At 42.4% G+C, this 22,345-nt stretch overlaps 3 pseudogenes; 2 read left to right on the top strand and 1 right to left on the bottom strand.

The window, feature by feature from the left end:
* Window positions 1–1,124: 1,124 nt before the first annotated feature.
* On the bottom strand, window positions 1,125–15,728 carry LOC147427980 (uncharacterized; annotated as a pseudogene).
* LOC147427982 (uncharacterized) lies at window positions 6,554–7,257 on the top strand (annotated as a pseudogene).
* Window positions 8,081–8,951, top strand: LOC147427981 (uncharacterized; annotated as a pseudogene).
* Window positions 15,729–22,345: the final 6,617 nt, after the last annotated feature.

Raw genomic sequence — 22,345 nt, 5'->3', positions numbered from 1 at the left:
GAGTCCACAATAAAAAAACAAGTTGTCCCTATTTCATACAACTCGGGACATGTGGGTTTAGCATGAAAATAAAGAAAACTTGGTACATGTCGGTACTTGGTACTTGGTCCTTGCTTTAATTTGGCCGCAGGTTCCATAATGAAACTTCGTACTTGCAATTGGTACATGGTCCATGGTACAAATTGGTCGGTGTAACTTTGTGGTACTGTAATAAATTAACATGAAAACAATAAAACCTCTTTAGTGTTAGATTTGGTATAAGGTACTTGGTACTTGGTACTTGATTTGGTACTTAGTACTTGCAACTTGAAACTTGGTACTTGATTTGATACAAGATATGTAGAATCTGACACTTAGCGTAAAATCTGCTACCTTTACAAAAAATATGAAAATCAAAAGCTTGTTAATACTAGATCCTGACATAGAAACCAAGAAAACTTGTTGGTGTTAGATTTGGCATTTGATTTAGGGTTTGGTATCAGGTTCCATAATGAAACTTGATACTTGTAGTTGGTACATGGTACGTAACTTGAAACTTGGAGCGTATGATGCTTGTAGTTGGTGCATGGTACATGGTACGTAACTTGAAACTTGGAGCGTATGATGCTTGGTACTTTGAAACTTCATAGTTCAAATCTTCATCTTCAAAAAAAAATTAGAAGCCTTTTTAACAATGTGTAAACTGACCGGGCGAAAAGCCACAGGCGGTGACCCAAAACCAGGACAACAACAACTGAACAGAAAGACTAGTGTCCCTAGCGATATTTCTTTTATGTTCTTAAAGACTTGCACAAGAGTGCTATAAGATCAAAATGCCTTAGTTTTGAGAAGTAGAGCAACTAACATAAAACTTAGGATTAGGTTTCACATGCCACATCATCATTTGGTAGCACAATGACCACGATTTTAATCCATCTTTAAAAAATATATATATAAAGACAAATAAATAACATTGAGATGGTTACTTAGGCTAATTAATTAACTGTTTGACAATAGACAAATTCAGTGATGCAACAAACACATGTTAGTATATATCATTAGTAAGTTTATGTATATGTGTCCAAAATGTGTGGTGATCAATCCTCACATATACAAAACAAATCTCATCATCACATACGATGTAGTAATGCACACTGAAAAATACATATATAACGATCCTAAATATGCAAAAGAAATCTCTACGCAGGATCACTATGTGATCCATCACTACTGGAAGAATCACTATCATCGGTCTCATGATCGCTAGTGCCACCACCACTGGTCCGAACCGTGGGACTACAACTGTCCCCATCTCTGCGATCGTCACCATCATGGCCAGTGATTGGTTCACTGCTCCTCTCAGCCTCTCGACGTCGCCCCTCGGCCTCTGTCGAGCCACCTCTATCATATCAGCCTCCCCATGCTGCTCCTGTATTAGTTACTGAAATAAAAAAAGAATATATTACAGTTACCATGAAAAAAACTACAAAGCAAAAAAAAGATACGTACAAGTGGATCTAGAGTGTCAGTAAGTGTCTGACACAAAGCACGGTAGCCGCAGTATGTGGCATACTCTATCTGCTGTGCCATCGGTGCACGACCATAGTCTTTCGTCTACATTAAGACACAACCAAAGACTTATTAATTTGTGCATTCAATAATAGTACATTTAAAAGTTAAAATGTGAATGGTCTATAGTCACAAATGTGGCCACAAATCCATCCCGTCCCATCCGCCCCAGTCTAGATGTGTGACGTAAAGCTACTCTCTTTCGTGCTGCTTCCTTAGCAAATTTGAATAAACAAAATAACATAGATTAGAGAAAAGTTAGAATCAATCTAGGAAAGTTCATATTAATTCTAATATATATTACCAAAGGCACACACCTTGTGTTGGGGAAACTTAATGCATAGGCGCATCTCCTTGCGGAAGAATTGCCATGTCTCCATGCAAATGGTTTCCTTTCTCTTGCGCTGCACCATACAATAGCGCCTGTTTATTTTTTAAATTACAATAAGCGTAAGAATATACCATATAACTATTAGACTTCAATGTTTTGCTACTTTTATTGAATTTTTTATTTTGGTCATTTGATAAATGTCTCATGTTTTTATGGTAATTGAAATCCAGATTCGGATCAATCAGAGGGTACACCACCACCTCCTACTAGTGGTAGCCGGGGTGCACAGAGTTTCGATACTGCACATGAACCCGTTTACGATGATTTCTACTATGATGAGCTTATTATATGCAGGTGTGCTCGTTGTTGTGGCACGTATCGAAGGCCATGACGGGAGTGCTTTTCACATCAGATGACTTATGGTACTTTTGAGCAAGCACCACCACTTGAGGAGCGACATCGACCTATGGTATATTTTTTATCTCCTTTTATTTGATATTGGAGTTTTAAAAATCAAAGATTGATATATATAATGTAACTAGATTATATATGTAGGTATCTTCACTTGATGACGAGGATGACTTTACTACCAATGGTGCACATGTCTCTCGCACACGGCACGGATAGGTCATTTGTCAGTTGTTGTAGCTCGAGGTTTCTTGACATCCTCTACCTCCTCCATTGGAGGCTGAGATGGGTGGAGATCATCCGTTGCCTACTCATTTACAAGATCTAGTACAGAGCTACGATCGTAGACGATACGGAGGCTGGCAGGGAGGACCACTTCCTTCAGATGGAGTGGTTTTTGGCTTTTGGCGCAATCACTACATGATTGCTCCGCCCACCATCAGTGGAGCGGGATGAGGCGTCTTTATTGCACAGGATTTGCATGTGCCCCCTCATTCACAGATCACCCTTATGTCTTTTTGTGGACCTATATATAGATGGGGTCCATGGCATCAGCTCACTCGCTACATCCAGAGCATGACTACTTATGGATAATGTCTCAATGCAACCTCTCTTTCTGCTAGAGGGATTACACATGCAAAAGGCCAAAGACTCTATGTTGATGGAAGACCTTACTCTCAAGGAAACATAGCAGGTTTAATCAATAGTAGTCGAGGGAGAAGTACAAGAACCAATTGCACATTTGTGGAGTGTGAGAATAGTCATGAACCAAGACACATGGAGTAGGGATGTACCAAGATATATAGTTGTCCATGCTATTAAATCATTACGTGATGGTGATGAACTTCTAGTCAATTATGGATGGCGTAGACCTCCACGAGCACCCTTAACAGATGAGGGTTAAGATCTCATTGTATACAATTCCTAATGTTATTTTGAACTCTTGTACCCTAATTCTACACTTTAATATGCATTACGTTGGTGCAACCAAAGTATGTCAACGCTAGAAGGTGGCATGTGCAAGTGTATACAGGCAAGCAGAAGAATGGCAAAGGGATGGAGCAGCCAGGAAGGTCACGGGATAGTAGGAAGCAGCGGAAGTGTATGCATGATGCGGCTTATAGGCCAAGAAAGTCTACATAAGGGGCTAATTGGGGTAGCAGGTGAAAGAGATGCAAATTGCAGCCTTTGGATCCAGAAATGAAGATCTTGAAGTGTTGAAGGAGCAGGTCCAGACGACTCATCAAACCGAGCTACGGAGCCCAAGTTATTGAAGGTTGGGGTTTTGGTGGTTTGTAGATTCTTGCCGGAGAGGGCAGCTGGAGACAGGTGATCCAAGTGGAACTTAAGATACAGGTGTGCAGAGCTCGATTTATGGAGCCTACCCGTCTTTTCGGATTGTGGATCGGAGCCACGGTTTGCAAGATATGGTCATTTGAAGTTTTTTCGGGGGCCGGGTCTGAGCCCACTTGATCGCATTGGATAATATGCCATTTGGCATCTTTTGGGCCTCGACAAAGTTCTAGAGTAAAGGTGAACATCATACAGGGCTAGCAGGAAGTGACTGCACGTCAAACGGAGTCCGGAGCAAAGAGTTATAGTGGTCGGGAGCTGGGGTACCGTTGTCCAAGGTTAGTCGCAGATGATTTTTTCACTTTTTGAGAGCCTTGATTCGAGGATGCCAAGGGGTCAAAGTGCAGATACCGAGAGGGTGGTTGTAGCCGGCAAGGTGGAGTTTCGGTCGGTGTTTGCGGCTCAGTAAGGATCAAAGATGGGAGTCAGGCAAAGGCAAGCTTTTTTTTTTTTTTGGTTAAAGAAAAAAATAGTGAGTTTTTGAAGCTCTTGAGGCTCAAGGCATTGAGCAGCTGCCACGTGGCGGTATTAAACCCATATGCGCAAACGGGAGATGGAGTCTCGTGGTATATTGGCAAGGGCGTGGCCCATTCACTAGCATCCAAGAGGCGTGAGGGGAGCTCCCCTCCCCAGTGGCTATGGCGGGTATGCCCGGGCGATGCGCGCTGCGCGACAGTGGAATTGGTGGCGGTTTTGAGCGGCATAGCCGGCGAGGCGAGGTGACAGGTGGCGCCCACGTTGTGTGAGGTTGATGATGACATGGCGCCCGGCTTGGGGGGTTCCCACGGCCCATGGGGCCCCAAACTTTTAAAGGAGGAAGGAGGGGGCAATAGCGACATCGCTATTGCCTCCCCCCTCGTGTGAGGGAGAGGTCCCACAGCAGCATGCAAGGAAAGCAATAAGGAAAGTCCGAGAGCCTATGCAAAGCACCAAAGGGGCAAATCAAAGGACGCAAAGTCAAGGTGAGGGCAAAGTGGACAAAGCCAAAGGTAAGGCCAAAGGGAGGGAAATCCGGCCGGCCAAGATCGAAGGACCAAAGCCCAATGTGCACACCATGTAAATGTTTCCAAAACCAAACTAGGCCAAGTGTTAGCAATGCAATAAAATACTAAAATAAGCCCTAAGTGAAGGCCACGGCAAGAGAAACTCATCCTTTTTTCTTTTTTTTGGGCCTCTTAGAGGTACCCCTATAAAAGGTTGTAAATGTGAAAATTTAAGGGCTTTTTTGCCTGTGTGAGTAAGTGAAAGCTTGAAGCTTGTGTGATGTCGAGCTTGCCATTGAAGCTGCATACATTGGTTGTACTACTCTCTATGCAATAATACCACTCACTTACCCCAATCTCGGGTGTTGCTTCTCCCCATCCCCCTCCTCTTCTCTCGCTCTTGGTGTATTGGTCATAGCTTGCAGAGGGTTTGCCTGCAGCTCGAGAGGTGTTACCGAGAGGGCAGATTAGGAGTGTCTTGTGATTCGGAAGGGTGAGTTGAGCAGTGTGGGTGCATTTGTGTTGTGGGTGTTTTTTGCAAGGTGTGAGGTAGTTGTTTTGTATGCTAATGCGGAGTTGTTAGTGCAAATTAGCCAATTTGAAGGTGTTTTTTGAGAGGTTAGGGGTGCTGTGTATACCCTGGGCTATAGTGAGGCATTGTGTTGTGTGTTGGGTGTGTTCCCCTTTCCCCCTTTCCAACGTTTCGTATTGTCGCTAATTTATTTTGATATTATTTTTTGTTGTCCCCAAATGTTATTGAATTCCATGCACATCTCTCTCTCCTTTTATATATAAGCATGCTATTATACAATCTTCTTTACCTTCAAATATGCAGATTCCAGATTATGACATCGATAACGTCACAAATCAACATTCACATGACGTATCTTAAATGTCAATAGAGTGCATGAGGATCCTGCGCAGGAGTGATCCTCATACGTGTGCAAGACTAAAGGAACAATATTCTAAGGACTTTAATGGACGTGATGATATCTTTGATAATGATAATGGCATGGCTGATTTTATTGAGGATTGGCATCAAAATGATAGTGCGAGCGATATTCCTAACAACGAGAAGTATCTTCGAGAAGAAGCTCTAAAGCATATCTACGAAGGAAGCCAACTGACACGACTAAGTGCAAGCTTACTTATTCTTAATCTTGAAAACCGTTTTGGATGGAGTAATGTATCCGTTTCAGCACTATTGAAGTATGTATACATCTATCATATTTGTTTGTTACACTCTAAACATTGGTGCTTGTTATTGATCATATTTTTAATCAACTTGTAGGCTAGTCTCTCAAAAGTTCTTTCCGACAAGCAATTCCCTTCCTGCATCACACGATGAGGTGAAGAAGATGATAAGTAGTCTTGGACTTGACTATTCTTCTATACATGCATGTCCAATGATTGTATTTTATATAGACATCAGTACGAGGACAATGTGACGTGCCCAAAATGTCAAATGCCTTGTTATAAAGATGAGAAAGGTAAAGTCCCTAGAAAGGTATTGAGACATTTTCCCTTGGCTCCGTGTATAAAACATATGTTTCAAAGTCCCGAATTAGCTACTATTATGACATGGGGAGCGGAGCACAAGAGCAAAGATGGAGTAATGCGAATTCCATAGGATAGTCCTGCATTTGAGCATATTGATTCGCTATGGCCAGATTTTGCAAAAGAATCACGCAATTCAAAGATGGGTGTAGCATTAGATGGTGTGAATCCATTTTCTATAAAATCAAGTAAATGGTCTACATGGCCGGGGTTATAAAGCTTGTCCTGTGTGTGGTGATTGGTTGAGATCAACTTATAGCAAAAACCTCAACATAAATATATATCTTCGACACAGACGATTTTTACCTGAAGAGCATCATCTACGAAATAGAAGGCAAGCCATACATTTCAACGGGAAGGTAGAAGATGGGAAATGTCCAATACCAAACACACCAAAGGATTGGTATCTAAAGTGGACTGTTGGACCTGCTATCGATCCGGAGTTGGAGATCATAAGCGGTGACGATGATGACGCTGTGAAGGTGCAAGCTAGAGGAAAACGTTCTCTGGCTCAAAGTCCTTCGATATGGTACACTTTGGAATATGGGAAGGATTTGAAGATATGTCATCTTCTTGATCCTATGCATATATTTAATAACATTGGTCATTCGTTATGGCAACACCTTGTTGGCTTGAAAGACACAGTGGCAGCAAGAAATGACTTAAAGGATCGAAACTCAAAGCCTAATCTATGGCCACTTTCTAATGAAACTGGACATGGCATAACCTATGAGCCTGCCCAATGGGTACTCAGTGCAGAAGAGGTGCAGACTATCAACAAGAGGATTCAATTGATTCATACGCCTACAGGATATGGAGCATCTTGTCGAAACATGTTCACTTTAGATGACAGGAGCTTGTCTAGTTTACAATCACATGATTGGCATAATTTTGTGAAGGTAATGTTTTATCAATATTCGTAATTATTTATTTTCTTGCATGTTTTGTTGATTGGATTAATCATGTATACAGCATGTTCTACCCCTTGTAATTGATGGATGTACTACCCAAGGAGTCTGAGACGTAATACATCGCTTTGGATTGCTTGCAAGGTATTTATCACTCATTAAAGTTTAGTGTGAAATTTTAATTGATAAGTTCTTAATTCAAATATAACTTTAATATCTTCTTTCTTTTATTGATAGATGGATTACATCTAAAGAAATTGACAAAGGGTTAATTCCACAAAAGAAGCGTGAATGTATAGAGCTTCTTTGTTTAATGGAAAAGGAACTTCCAACCTCCTTTTTTGATATCCAGCTTCATCTTCTAATCCATCTAGTGGACGAGATAGAGCTTGCTGGTGTTGTTTCTACTCGATGGATGTTTTGGGCCGAGAGATTTATGGGAGTACTAAAAGGTTATGTACGTCAAAAAGCAAGACTAGAGGGTTCTATGGCGGAAGGATGGATGCTTGAAGAATGCATGTATTACGTTTGTGAATATCTTGAGCAAACAGATTTTGAAGCTCCACGCGTATGGACAAATGAGTCTTCTTCTACCATGTCAGACGAGGTAGTCTGGTAAGGGAGTCTCTTTTCGACTTAAGATCCAAGATAATTTGGATATTTCTACTTTCATTGTCTATAATAGCGAATGCATGCAACAAGTTGTTGAGGAGTACGAGGAGAAAGTTGCGAACCAACGAGTTGGCAGACGTAAAAACAGGAGATCCAGACGTCAAACCAACGTAAATAACATCGAAGACGTACCTACTTTCATGGATTGGTTATACACCCGTATGCAACGGGCAGATAGAGATCATGAGACAATCTCAAGGGAATAGAGAGAGTTTATGATCGGATGTGAAAGAAAGGTAACTTTTGGGTTTTGAAACTTTAAACTATACAAGCAATATTCCTTTTTTTCTTATATCATTTATATATTGATCTAAACTCGAATGTATACAAACATCTGGGCTTATGGTCAACATCTTCGAATAAAAGCTATTGACGACTTACGTCTAACTGAAGATTCTTTCATTGTTGCCTCTTTCAAGCAATTATCACGTGCAAGTTCAAGAGACACAAATCTTGTTGATAGTGAACTGGGTTACATAGTCGGCATTTATGAAATATCGTATCGGATCTTCAAACAGGTGAATAAAATCCCTCTTCATACAACAATGACATGTAGATTTCTTGAATTTATACATAATTCTAAATTTTTGATTTGTGCATTTTGACAAGTGATTCTGAAGGTGGATTGGTTTCGTGCTGAGTATAAAGGCAATAGTGCCACAAAGAGAAGAGAACTGTCCAAATTTTGGTCCGTCGACTCCTCGAAGTTAATGCGTGCAACAAGAGAGCCTTACATTCTGCCAACTCATGTTGAGCAAGCGTTCTTTTACAAGAACCCAGATTCTCATCCATGGTGGCAAGTTGTGCATGTCCAACCTAGAGGTCGTCAGTTGTTTGATAGCGTTGACCCTGAGGAAGCAAATCAAGATGAATTGGTAACATCCTCGAATCTAGACACATCCATGTTAGAGACGTGTAGAATTTCCCTTGCCGATCATGATGACATTGTAGATGATGAGAACGACAACCATCCGTACTCTGACACTACAAACACCGAAGAGTAAGAAATAGTGGATGTCGAGCACATGGAGGAAATGAATGTCAACGCAGATTTAACGGCAGAGGAGTTTGAAGAAGTAAACAAAGATAATGAAGATGAGATCTTATTGACGGTTAATCTCAGAGATGACGGTGAGGACTATTAGCCGTGTGCATCAACTCACAAATCAACCTATATTGGGTAAGATTTAATCTCATAGTAATTCATTTTGTTAAGTAATGATTTTTATTCTTTTGAAATCTTACTAATAAGGGTGGGTGGTGGGGAGTCTCGTGGTGATAGCCTCATATGACTAGTGTCAGGGTTCGATTCCTTTTAAACTCGTTTTTCTTTTTGTAGCTATGTACAAGGTAATCAAAACACGTCGCTGCCCAAGATACGAGGACGCTGCCATTGACAGTGAAGTCCATCTGAAAAGCCTAGCATTTTTGCATGATAGATCAGCCCTAGCGTTTTTGCACTGCAGATCAGCCCCGACAGCAGCAGAAGACAGATCAGCCCTAGCGTTAGCAGATTCCACAGCAAGATAGCAGATCAGCCCTAGTGTTTTTGCATCAGCATAACCATCCAACATTTTGCAGATCTATCGCGATGAAACCCAGATCTAGACCAATGTTTTCAGCTTTCAGCAAATCAGACTCCACCATAGAATCATCGAACCTCGCAGACCTCACCTTCCCGTAGCACTTCCTCGCCACATGGTCAGTCCACGAGCATTTGCAGTTTCAACACAAAAAATGCAAATTTCAACATTTGCGTTTTCAGCACATCGTCGTTGCATCGTCGTCATCGACATAGCATCAAAATTCAGTGGATAAAGGTTTGCAGATTTTAGCCATAGCGTTTTTCAGATTTCGGCCCGTCTCATTGTCGTCCTCATCATCGTCGACGTTGTCGGCAAGTCCATAGCATATGATTTAGTCTCCATTATGTGTTGATCATCAAAGATACTGGGGAGAGAAATTATGAGAAATCATAATGCTTAATGCCTAATTTGCACCAAAAGGACTATTAAGCAAGCACGGTAGTGGATCATTGTGTAGTCCATTGTGAGGTATAAGGCAATGGACGAGATACAAAACAAACAATGAATTCACCACCCTCTGTCACATGACACATCCAACCCTATGTGTCTGTGGATAAGCTACAGCATAATCAGGGTTCAGTCAGTCCAGTCAATCTAGATTAGAAGTGATTTGGCACTTTTGTGAGTCTATTCGTAGACTGTGCATGCCCAATCACTTAGTGTAGATGCATATCCATCGACAACAGAAGCTCAACAACCATCGATAGCAGAAGCTCAGCAACCTAGCGTTTTTGGAGACACATCACGTAGCGTTTTTCACAGTTTTCAACATGGCGTTTTTCAGTAATGAAAGACCAGCAGATTGAGCCCCTAAAGAGTAGTAGATTGAGCCCCTAAAGAGTAGCACATTCAGCCCCAAGAAACCTCAGTTTTCAGCCCTAAACCTGTAGATTTTCAGCGTCAAAGATCTACAGAACAATCCCAGAATCAGCATTTTTGGACAGCAGATACGAGATTGCAGATTTCAGCCCTTAGGACGGTGTCTTCATCCCCTTTGTCATCGCCGAAATAGCCTAGACTTGCATTAGTTCCATGCATTCAGCTTGATCCAGTTTGTGAAATCATAAGTAGACCGCTCTTGTCGACGAGAGTCGGGCCTTCGGAGGAGGGTTTTACAGCGTCTCTGGTGTCGTATCTCTCTTCTTCTCTATTTCTCAGTCTCATTCACTTGCACACACAATGTCCATTCACCTTGTTTGTGATCATTTCAATCTCTCACTAAGAACGGACATCTACTACAGCCTCATGCGTCCTTTCCTCATCACATACGCACCAACAGTCACGGGGGCTGCATCTCCATGCTAGTGGCAATCACCACATTTAGCATCAACCTCTTCACGGCAATGTAGTTCTCGCTCATGCAAAACACAATTGTAGTTGCGAAAAGGATATCTCCATAGTTGGCAAAATCGCACAGGTGCATGGTAGTCACCATATTAATAAAGAGATGGCTTCTCTCGCTCGTGCCCATGTTCCAGGAAGCTGTTGGCATCACGCATCTCTATCACATAAGTATATCAACAAAGAGGTGCAGTGGAATGATTGTTTGCGCTTTGCTCAAGATGACTCCTCCGAACTGTGCTCAAGGTTCCTTTTAGTTCTTATGGAAGGAAGAGCCTTCTATTATTAATGGAAAGTGCTATTATCACAAACAAAGTGAATGGACACTATGCGTGCAAGTGTACAAGATTGAGATATAGAGAGAGGAGAGAGATACGATACCAGAGACGTTGTAAAACCCTGCTCCGAAGGCCCCACTCTCGTCGGCGAGAGTGGTCTACTATTGATTGCACAAAGTGGTACAATGCAGATGCAATGGACTGATGCAACTTGGGACTATGCTGGTGACGACGACGGTGATGAAAACGATGACTTTAGGGCTGAAATCTGTGGTCTTCTATCTGCCGAATTTCGGGACTGTTTCGATGGCTGAAAATGACTGTTTTGGCTGTGTTTTCGAGGGTTGAAAATGGAGATCTTCTGCAACCAACTAGGGCTGATTTGGGGCTATTAAAAACACTGATCTGCTGCATTTTTATACTGCTGAATTTGCGTTTTTCTACTGCTGCAATCTGATGCTGTTTGGCTGAAAATACAAAACGCTGATGGATAAACAACATACTTCTCTCAGTATGCCAAGCTGAAGACTAAATTCATTCAACCTTAGCATACCACCACTTGTCAAGGGTTGAACAACTTGTCAAGGGTTGGGCGTTATAATTGTAACGTCCAAGCTCTGTAAATAAATTTGTTCTAGTCCTTTCAAGTTCACACCTGAGTAGATAATAGATGTAGAAGGTTTGGAAACAAAGATCCATCTATTTAAGGTAATAGTCTGCTTGCAAACTTCCAGGCAAGCACTTGAGAGATGAACTCAAATCAGAACAACATGCAATACAGTGTCCATAGACAGGCGATTTATAAAACGCATCCTTAAAACTTCAGGAAGGAAAAACCACCAACACCCACGATAATAAATCTGAAGCTGAGCAATACCAAGCTGCTCAAATGAGTATAGATAGGTCCAAAGTTTTCTTGTAAAATAATGACAAAAAAGAAACATAAACTCGCTCGCTTGTTTGGTTCCAAACAATTCTACTTGGCAACTTTCCAGCTCAAAAACCTTCATATGTTTCTGAGACGGTGTCTCTGCCTGGAAAAAATTGATTGGTCCTCCCAGGCAAACCAGTTAACTTCCCAATCAGTATACTCGTTATGACCTGGTACACGAACTTCCCAGCTTTAGTCTGTCATTCAACCTTAGCATACCACTTGTCAAATAAAGCCTGCTACATCATCGCCTCCTTTAATTCTATCATCTTCCTTCCCTCTTTCCTTGCTAATCTCCCCAGCTCCAGCTCTTTCACCTCAATTGTCTACCACATTCTACGACAAGAGTTATCACCCTGCAAACCATAGTCCACACCACCATGACTCAAGCCGTCCAGAAATATCCCCACATGACCGCTTCCATCTTGTGCCTCTTCTTGCGGGATTGCTTTGTCCAGGTTACCCTCAATGATCACCTCATCATGCAACTCCTCTAACCTTTCAGGAATTAGAACTTGGTATCAGGATTTGCAACAACATTCTATAATCTAGGACAAAGCTAAAATGCCCTAACTTGCTTGACGAATTTTCCAATTTTTTTCCAAATTTGTTGAAGCTTTACTCATATTAGATCCATGATTCCATAGAAGAAGAGCAGACTGCAGAAGAGCTTTGCTTGTTCAAGTTGCTCATTCTGTACACCATAAGGAAAAAAATTCAATGCCTCTAACCTTCCAAGAATTTGGATGCAAGTAACTCAAATTGGCATCAGAATTTGCAACGCCATTTTATAATCTAGGACAAAGCTACAATGCATAACTTGCTTCAAGAATCTTCCAATTCTACGACATGTGAACGCTTCAGAACAAACTTCTACTTGCATCAGAGTATACAAAGATTGCTCCTTGTTTCCTTTCCAAATTTGTTGAAAGATTGTCCCAATATCAATCTCTTTTGTCACACTCTTCTTGGAAGACCACATTTTCTTGTAAAATTGTGTGTGTCACAGGCTCATATGATACTTCGATTGCTTCTTTGTTTTGCGAGGATACTCCATGTAACAGGCTCATATGGTACTTCACGTGTAACAAACTAAAGTTGCTATTGTAAAAAATAGGGAATAAAAAATAATTGGGCCACAACACACTTCCCTCAATATGCCCAGCTTGGGACTAAAGACATTCAACCTTAGCATCATACCATTTGTCAAGGGGTGAAATAAAGCCTAAAGGAATCCATCTACTTCAGGTAGTAGTTTGCTTGCAAACATCCTGGAAAGCATCGTAAATGATCAGGACGACATTGTCCATAGACAGACTATTCAGAAAATGCATCCTGCGCACCATGGATCTTCATAGAATAAAACCAACACCAGAGATATCAAATCTGCAGCTAGCCCTCCTTTGGTTTGTCTTGCTCAGTGTCTTTTTCTGTTGGAGCCCAAATTGCTTGGAAGTCGAGCAAAGCTGAGCAGCACCACGCTCCAAAGTTGTCTAATTACATCAACTTGGCTGATGCATAGTGGCTTGTTTGTTTGTTTCCGAGGAATTCTACTTGCCAACTTCCCAGCTCAAAAACCTTCATATGTTAATGAGACGATGTCTCCATCATTGAAGACAGACATAAAGGCGCTTGAAAAAATAGATTGGCCCTTAAAACAGTAGAATCAGTCACGCCACTTCTCCTATGCAATTACAGCTATGAAGTCACTTAGTGTAGATGCATATCCATCAACAACAGAAGCTCAGCAACTAGCGACAACAGAAGCTCAGCAACCTAGCATTTTTGACAGTTTTCAGCATGGCGTTTTTCAACAATGAAAGACCAGCAGATTGAGCCCCTAAAGAGTAGCACATTTAGCCCCAAGAAACCTCAGTTTTCAGCCCTAAACTTGCAGATTTTCAGCGTCAAAGACCTACAAAACAATCCCAGAATCAGCGGTTTTGGACATAGTCGCAGATTTCAGCCCATAGCGTTTTTGGACAGCAGATACGAGATTGCAGGTTTCAGCCCTTAGGACGGTGTCGTCATCCCCTTCATCATTGCCGACATAGCCTAGACTTGCATCAGTTCCATGCATTCAGCTTGATCCAGTTGGTGCTCTCCTACGCAATTGCCGTTATGAAGTTACACCTGCCTCCAATGGATTACTAGCATGGGAGCTTTTGATGGACCAGAAAAACCAAGTCGATCTTGTTCTGACGGAGGTCGTGATGCCCTGTTTATCAGGCATAGGTCTATTGGGGTGAATCATGAACCATGGGGACCTCAAGCACATTCCGGTTATCATGATGTCCTCTCATGACTCCATGAATGTGGTATTCAAATGCTTGTCAAAGGGAGATGTGGACTTTCTTGTGAAACAAGTGAGGAAAAATGAACTGAAGAACTTGTGGCAGCATGTTTGGAGGAGGTGCCATAGTTCAAGGACCTGAGCATTGGGAAGATAAAGATTTTGATCTAAGAGGAGTGGCTGCTGCAACGAATTCACCTTTTCTAGACCTTGTGCCATCAACACGCGAAAATTCTAGGACAGTTGAAAGTGTTGAGGATGCTCATTTGGCTGGACACCATGTACATTTGATTTTTCTCATATGGTCCCAAGCGGCGATGATAGAAGAGAGGAAAAATCATGCACCCCAATAGTGCACGGTGCACCCTTGCGACAGTTGCCTACAGCCTACCTCTACTATACGCTACACCTACTTAGAGAGCAGCTCCGACCGATTTTCCACCTTGACCGATCGAGAGTATAGAAAGAGAGAGAGAGAGAGAGAGAGAGAGAGAGAGAGAGAGAGAGAGAGAGATGTTAAAAATATTTATTTCTTTCTACTTATCGTGCTGCGTCGCATCGATGACCCATGAGTTTGCACATTTGCTTGACCATCCACTTGTGACTCCATCTTGTCCCATACTCCGTCTCTAGTGTGTTGATAACATATTTCTTGTCATCCTCATGCTGATCACTACAGTGCAAAATAAAGTCGATTAGTAATTCAACTAACAAACTAAAATTTATATTTTTTATGTTCATTAATACTTACTCCCATGGTATATGAACCTACTTTCGATAAGACGAGTAGAGATCTCCCATCCGACGTTTGAGGGCGATGCAGGCTCCGAGCTGGAGGATAGCCCCGTCAGGCAAGATATCGCATGTGACACCCAAGCTTCCAATGCATGTGCGCATTGGTGGAGGTGGAGGCACTGATGGGGGAGCTGACGGCTGAGGCGGTGTCTCATGAGTCGATCGGCCTGGTGGCGTGGTGGCGTGCTACTCTGCCGATGATGCCTACATGCAATATAAACATACGACAGATTAGATGAGAGTTCTTAAAAACTACTTGATATTTAATCCATAATCACCATAATAGATATACCTCCGAGATTGACAGCCACTAGCCTGTGAATCAGGTGTCAACTGAGTACTAGGAGGTACATTAGGAGTAAGCCGCTGACTCTCATGATGTGATGTACCTGGAATAGGAGTCCTAAGCAAACAAAGACATCAAGGGAATACATATATTAAGATTTCTATATTAAAAAAAGATTGACATTACTACTTTATCAATCGAGAAGATTACCGATGTGCTATGGTCTGATCTGCATGAGAGGAAGTCTCCACTCCTGTGTGTGGCTGGGAGGATGTACCCTCTCCAGGACGTACACGCAAACTGAATTGCCCAAGAAACTCGATGGAGCTGTCTAAACTGGCGTCATCCATCTCCATATAATCTGACATAGCCTCCGTCAAAGCCTCTCATGATAGTCCAGTGGTACGTAGCAAAGTCTTGATGAACGTCAACTTCACTCTATGACCCTGGTCACTCATCGTATCTGTATATTTAGAACAAACCATATGTCAGACTAACACAAACATCGTATCTGCATGTAACATCAATGCAAGTAAAAATATTAATAGATCAAGAATCTACAGATGAGGTCGAAGCAGCCACCATGAATGGAGTGGACTACAACAAAATAGATTAAAAAAAAATGCTACAGATGCTTCAAAAGGTTATGAATCAAATGCAAGATCATGTAGCAAAACTAAAAGATAAACACGCTCAGTAACAAATTCAATGCAAGAGTAAGATACATGAGAGATTTGATGGTTTGTGGTCGAATGCAGCACGAGCTTATAACCATATGGCAGATGTGGACAAAATGAAGCAGACTTGGATATATTCCTGGAAAGGACTCAACCTGAGCTATGTGCTGTTGTTGGCAGCGCTTTCGCTTTCGCTTTCGCTGCCTACTCTCACATGGTATCAGACGTTGAGGTTCTTCTCCTAAGCCGATGATCCCCTGCTGATTGCTTCCGTCCCGAAAAACTCCCTCAAAACTGAGATCGCTCCCCCTTGGTGGCTGTGTTTTTCAATAAACAGCAGTGTTTTCACCTCTCAGGCTGCGTTTTCTGTGCTATGGAGCCAGATCAGCCATCGCTACTCCCTTCTCTCTCATCCCTGAAGGGATTACCCCAGATCAGCCCTAAGATCTTGTTCTTGGCGGCCAACACACAAGCCTTGCCTAATTTTCACCTTTGCGTTAACTCTCAACCCTTGCATTGATCGCTTACGGGCACCGATTCAACGAAAAGACGCTTGTTCTGTAGCTTTTTGGACAGGTGGCTATGCCGTTTCCCTCAATGTCTCGACTACGGCTTCCATCTTATGGTAGCCTATGCTCCTCCTCTCTTTGAGATGCAATCACATATGCTCTAGAATATTTTCAGTTAATGCAGAGAGAGAGCATCTCTCCAAATGCAATGTTATCTTAAGGAGTGCGTTGATTGCAGGATGAGATCTTTTTTCAACAGATGCAAAGAGAGAGAGAGAGCATCTCTCCAAATGCAATGTTATCTTAAGGAGTGCGTTGATTGCAGGATGAGATCTTTTTTCAACAGATGTAGAGAGGGCATCTCTCCAAATGCAATCAAGTACACTTGCATCTTGAAGGCATATGGCATTGCACAAGATGCTGATATAGGCAAAAGAATTCATTTTGATCTTGTTAGTCAGTGGTAATTGTGCTTGGCAGTGGGCACTACCTTGGTCAACATGTATGCCTAATGTGGTGCACTTTATAGATCACAAAAAGAGGGAGGGATTCCGGGTCCCTCCCTGGCCACGTGTCGCATTTTTCTTATTCCGATGATGGTGTTCTTTGTAGACCCGAGGGGGACAGCATAGATAGACAGAGAGACGTGCTGACACATTGTTAGAGAGATGAGAGAGAGAGAGAGGCAGTTTTCCAACAGGGCTAGAAAAATACTTTCCATAACCAAAGAAAATAAAGGCAAACTTGGAATTTGTCGTCGAGCGCAGAGGCCATCGAACAGCACCAGTCAGAGGCCATTGAGCAGCGCACTCGAGCTTTTAGGACATGTAGGTGGCTAGGCCGTCTCCCTCAATGTCTCTCATACGACTGCCATCTTATGGTAGCCTATGCTCCTGCTCTCCTTCAGATGCAATCACAGATGCTCTAGAATATGTCCAGCACTATCAGGTCAGGAAGAGAGAGATCTGTTTTCAACAGATGCAGAGAGATCTCCAAATACAATCAAGTACGCTTGCACCTTGAAGGCATATGGCATTGCACAAGATGCTGATATGGGCAAAAAGAATTCATTTTGATATTGTTAGTTAGTGGTTGTGCTTGGCACTACCTTGGTCGACATGTATGCCTAATGTGGTGCACTTCATAGATCACAAAAAGTCCTTTAGGAGCTTCCTATCACGGATGTCGTCTGAATGTGGGATATGCCTAACTTGGCACGGCCAAGGAGCTCCATGTTGTTTACACCAGAATGTGACATCGTGCTTGACATTGACTTGGTTGACATGTATGCGACCTATAGTGCACTTCATGAAGCACAAGAAGTGCTTGAGGATCTGTCACGTGACACATCCAACCCTATGTGTCCGTGGACAAGCTACAACATGATTAGGGTTCAGTCAGTCCAGTCAATCTAGATTTAGAAGTGATCTGGCACTTTTGTGAGTCCATTCGTAGATCGTGCATGCCCAGTCACTTAGCATAGATGCATATCCTATGGTTGCACACAACATGATCATCAGTATTCCCTTCAAAATCCATCAGATTCAGTCAGGGGACTTTTCTAGTGCATTTAGCCTATTTTTCCAATTTTTGGTATTTTTCACTTATTATTTTTAAGTGGCTTCCCAACAAAAGTAGGTAGGGCAATTTTGCTAAGTTAATATGTAAGAAAACCCAAGTTATCACTATCTGGCAGAAGAGGCAGCATGAGCACATGCTCAACATGCACCTTCTCAACAGAACACCAGCAGCTTGGAGAAGACGAAGGAAGCTCAAGTTACGCGTGGATCTGCCACACACAACTCCTCTTCAAATGCTTTGGACCACACTCGTGCATCACTCTTCAAACAAATTTGGAGAAGACGTAACATCTGTGTAGGATCATGAATCTGGTTGCTAATGCAGGCAACCTCCATCTTTTACAAAAAGTCTTCCACATCTTCATCACTTCTTCCATGAAACTCCAGATAAGAGAAAGCCATGGCTACCCAAGTTTCAATGCTTTGAGAACCCGTTTGAACACACGTGCAGAACCCAAAACTTTTGACTGACTCAATCCCTAGAAACTTCAATGGAGCTTGTCTTTAGATAAGGACAAACACATGTACATTAAATGAGTTTTCATAGTTGATCATCGGAATTACAACAGGCAAAGGACATTGCAAGATCTCTCTTAATCTTCTTGGCCCGAACATAAAGACTATGCGCTGCTAGGAAAAAATCTTCCTGGACACATGCACGTTTTTCTTTGAGTTAAATGAAAAGGAGTGAATTGAGGGCAATTTTGATCATCCATTAAAGTCAACCATGCAGCTCCCAAGAAAGCACACCTGTCTTATCCTCTGATTTTGCCAGAATTTCAGCAACATAACAGCATGAATGGTTCAAAAGACCAAAAAACCAGCCACCATAACTGGGAAAAAATTCGATAGAGTTTCCCCAGAAGTAGAGCAGTGAGAACCCAAAATATAGACTGTATATGTATGCATAAACTGCCAACAATAGAACCCGAGCATCAAGTAGGAATCACTAGTACATAGCCTATGGCATGGTCACAAAAAAGGTGCTCCAGCTACCTGTATCACCGAAAGGATATCCACATTTGAGAATCCCCCAGCTCAATAAAACCTCACGCTATCGACCCTCACACGAAGGTTTATGAAAATCTCGTATAGTCAAGTCTCAGAAATGACTATCTTCCAGACCAAGTCTAAGAAATGGTTGGGACTGCCAAATAAAACCAAATATGGCTCCACAAATGCATACAATGGCAGTTTCCACAAGTAACGTACAATCCAGCAGACAATGCGCTCAAACAGGCGCCAAATGATGCATATCCACAACAACTGCAAGTGACACCACTGCTAGTATATCACTGTACTCCAGCTACCTGTACCTTTCCCTGTCCCTGTAACCTGTAATCCCAAATCTCGAAGCTTAAAGCTCGAAGCAGAAGGTACTCGAAGAAGATCCTCCGTGGGGGCGCCAAAAGAATGTGAGCGGAATGGAAACACACAGAACGCCTCTATAATGACCCGACACACACTCTTGGAATGATACACACACACACACACACTATGGGGCACCACTCGGCTTACACAACACACCTATGGAGTGAGAGGAGAGAGACTATCCACTTGCCTACTCCACACAGAGACACACACACACACACACACACACCCAAAACCTCAGCTCAAAAGAGGGGAATTTTTGATGTTTAGATACAAGTGAGCTTGGGCCAACACTAATGGGGCAAATAGTTTACACAGTATTTGAGAAATACACTAGATACAACCACAAAGTTAAGCAGAGGCTTCACTCATCACCGGAGAAGATTACATAGAAAAACGGCACAAAAAGAGTGAGTAATTTGGCAAAATTGATAGCGCCATCGCGTCCGGAACGGCCCAAAATCCCAATCTACAATGTCAAAGTGCTTAAATCCGACCTCGGATGAGCAGTTTACGGCCAAAACAGGCTCCAAAAACCCCAAAAACACAGTTGCGGCTGTTTCTCCTCTTCTCTCCACGTTTTTTCTGGTCTTCTCTCTTGTTTTTCAGTTCCCACACTTAGCTTTATTACTTGGGCACCCTTGGCCTTTTAGTTGACCTCAAACGGACCCCGAACATGCCAAAAAACTGACCTCGCACTGCATAGTTGTCACCTTTTTTGCATCGTCCGCACACCTGACACTCAGCTTTTTTCAATAATGCATCCCACCACCATAAGAAGTGGCCCTAAAATATGGTCCTCATGATGACCTTTCTGCATAATTATCACAAGAAAACATCCACGTCGTGTCCGTACTTATCCACGTGCAAGTATTGACCCCATTCGACCTCCTGACGCCACTAGATTCCATCTGACGCACCTGCTTACCTCATGTCGTCGGCCCGCGGATAGCTTTCTTGAGAAGTTTTACGCGCTACCAACTCCTCATTATTGTAGAAAAAACACACTAGTACTGGTAACGATGAAAATCGATGCACTATGTACATGTTGTCCTACCTGTACACATGTGGGCCCCACGTAACCACCTGGCTCTAGAAAATGGGCAATCCTTTATTCGATGCACCATGCATGTGTATGTACATATGTGAAATCCCTTGCTCCAAAAAACCCCTGAAATAATTTGCCCATCCCCTAGCCTGCTAGATCATTCATGATCAGCAGGAGCAAAAAGCGATATGAGACTCGCCTCGTCACAAGTTTCCTCATCCCTCACCAACATTACTTGCTCCATAGACAACTCATATTGCTCCACCATCATTAACCTGGCATGATATTATTTAAGACGCAATCCATTGACCCTTGACTTATGCAGAATTCCATCCAGGTTAGCCAACTGATATGTACCATTCGGGAAACACTCCACTACCTTGAAAGGGCCTTTCCACTTAATTTGAAACTTCTTTTGGAAGGTGTTGTCCAGCTTAATGTTGTAGCGCAAAACCAAGTCATGCTTCTTGATACCCTTACCCTTGACCTTTTCATTTATCTTTGACAAAGCCCTATCCTGCATCTGCCCCCCATAATGTTCCAATGCGCTCATCCTATCCAACTGAACCTCTTGTAACTGCAAGAGTCTCTCTTTGAATGCATCACTAGGCGGCCCAAGCAACTTCTCTAACATCTTGACCGCAGGAAACTCTACCTCCACAGGCAATAGTGCTTCCTTTCCATACACCAAATGAAATGGAGTAAACCCTGTACCTGTCTTCACCGAAGTACGGTAAGCCCATAATGCACTAGGCAATTCCAAATCCCAATTCTTTCCTTGGTGCTCTGTCACTTTCGAAAGAATTTGTACCAACTCACCATTGAATCTTTCATTTAAGCCATTACACTGCGGGTAATAAGGAGTGGTATACTGATGCCTAATCTTCATCTTTGCACATAAAAAGTCTAGCAGTTTAGCTCTAAATCTTGGCCCCTTATCTGAAAGTATCTCCAATGGCACCCCAAACTTGCAACATATTTCATCATACTGCTATAGCCTCTGCCCATCTAGAGAGATAGTCCACTACAGTCAAAATATAGCTTTTGCCCCTGCTTGTGATAGATAACGGGCCTATTGCATCAATCCCCCACTTTTCAAACACATCAAACGCCATAATGGTTTTTCGTAGCTCTGGCTTCAACACTCTCTTCCCAAATGCTTGACACCTATTGCAAGACCTACACCAATGGTGAACATCCTTGTGCAAACTAGGCCAGACATACCCCTCTTGCAAGATCTTATGCAAAGTGATCTTTAGAGCAAAATGTCCGCCACATGCACCTTCATGATTCTCTTCCAACACTCTGTAAAGCTCCTCCCTCCAAGGTACACGTCTCAACACGAGATCAGCCCCTTTCATGTATAATACATCACCAATCGATTTGTACCTGTATGCTCTACGCACAAAACCATACTTCTTAGACTTTTGAATCTCCTTTGGAATGATTCCTGTTAGCAAAAACTCCTCTTCTTGAGCCAAACTTTCCCGGCCATGATAAAGAGGTAAGTTGGTCCTCAACACAAATAGCTCTCCAATCATGCCTTGAGCCGCTTCATGTGCCTCTCCATTTAGAGCACGTTCAATGTGTCTGATGCTCCATGCTTCAAACTTTTTTAACAGGCCTTTAATTCTGAAGCACATTTCCTTCAATGAGGTGTTCTTGCTCTTCCACACACCCAGCACTTTCTTCACAACTAACAAGGCATCACCTTTTATGCTCAACCTTCTAATCCCATGCTTAAAACAAATGTGTAATCCAGCTTCCAATGTAGCATATTTAGCCTCATTGTGACTATGCGCATCCAACTTGAACCCTCTCTTGCATGCTAGCTTCCCCTCTAGATCATAAAGTGCTATACCCCCTGAAGCTGCATCATGGCTCTTTCTG

The sequence above is a fragment of the Adiantum capillus-veneris genome, chromosome 23 (genome assembly GCF_014529385.1).
Source record: "Adiantum capillus-veneris isolate H3 chromosome 23, ASM1452938v2, whole genome shotgun sequence".
Taxonomy (NCBI): Eukaryota; Viridiplantae; Streptophyta; class Polypodiopsida; order Polypodiales; family Pteridaceae; genus Adiantum; species Adiantum capillus-veneris.
The sequence above is the reverse complement of the archived record's forward strand: the minus strand, read 5'-3'. Positions and strand labels throughout refer to the sequence as shown.